Genomic DNA, 1,279 nt, shown 5'->3' with positions numbered 1-1,279 from the left:
TGTATCACAAGTGCTGTTCATAAAAATATTATTCTGATTTTACTGTACATGAGTTCTGTTGCACACTGTTGCTCTAAATCATGACCATCCGTTTCCAATCTAACGGCTGCCATCTGCCTAAAGTCACAGTTACAGTCCCCACTGACTTTAATTCTTGAAGTCATAGAATCCTCTTCCACGACGTTTGCCTTGAGGTGATCTGTGTAGCATTGTAGTCAAGGTTACATAAACCAACAAGAAAAATAAAATTTCCCTTATAGTGTTGTTACACAAACCGGCAAGGGAATTCCAATTTCCCTGAGAGTTTCACCGAAATATATGGACTATTTACGGTAGGATCCCCTAAAAATGCAGCTGCTGTTTTAACTAGCTTCCACAGCATCGAGCGGACACAGGGCCGAGCAGGAATCCGCCGCTTCAGGGCCCCATAGCCCATCACTTGCAGCGAAACAGCCGAACAGAACATGGGTCCATCGAGCAGGCTACTACTCTACTTGTGTGCATGTTGGACCAGCAGGAACGAATTTCCAATGTGCGTCACGATCCAACTGCTGCGTACGCAGGCGCCATCAGCTGACGCAAGAAAACCAGACCATGCGCACCTCACCTCAGTCACCGCGCGGTGGCCAATGGGTGCGAGCGGGACGACCAAACCAGCATGCCTCACGCACACGGGAGATAAGCTCAACGAAGCTCAGGCAGAGGACTGCGCGGAGCTGCTCGAGTCCCTCGAGCTCCTGGTCGGCGCCGAATACGACGACGCGCTGACTTGGCTCTCTCCAGCTATCACCAACCAAGACACCTGCGCCGACAGCCTCGCAGAGGCCGGCGATTAGGAGGCAGCGCCCCACGCCCACCTCGCCGCCGCCCGGGGCATGGTCCGCGAAAGCCTCGCCATGTACGCGTCAAGTCCATCGCGGCGGAGATGGCGACAGCCAGAACCAAGGATGACGGCCTCGCTGGCAACCCGGACGCAAAGGACGCCTGCAGCTGCAAGAAGGAGACGAAACAGAGGGTGTGCGGATTCCCCGGGTGGATGCAGGCGAGGGACAGGAGGCTGCTGCTGGGCCCTGCGGCATCGCTGAAAGACAGCGCCGACATTGTGGTGGCGAAGGACGGCACGGGGACACACTCCACGATATCGGACGCGGTGAAGGCTGCGCCGGACGGTGATATACGTGAAGGCGGGGCGCCGGGGCGGTACGACGAGAACAGTGGCGGAGCGTGGTGCAAAAGCAAGGGGGGCCAACTTGTACCTGTTCACACAATAGCAAATTAA

The 1,279-nt window shown here is 55.8% G+C and overlaps 1 pseudogene; it reads left to right on the top strand.

The window, feature by feature from the left end:
- Positions 1-530: 530 nt before the first annotated feature.
- On the top strand, positions 531-1,279 carry LOC133917827 (probable pectinesterase/pectinesterase inhibitor 34; annotated as a pseudogene).

Source organism: Phragmites australis, chromosome 5, assembly GCF_958298935.1.
Source record: "Phragmites australis chromosome 5, lpPhrAust1.1, whole genome shotgun sequence".
Classification (NCBI taxonomy): domain Eukaryota; kingdom Viridiplantae; phylum Streptophyta; class Magnoliopsida; order Poales; family Poaceae; genus Phragmites; species Phragmites australis.
The sequence above is the reverse complement of the archived record's forward strand: the minus strand, read 5'-3'. Positions and strand labels throughout refer to the sequence as shown.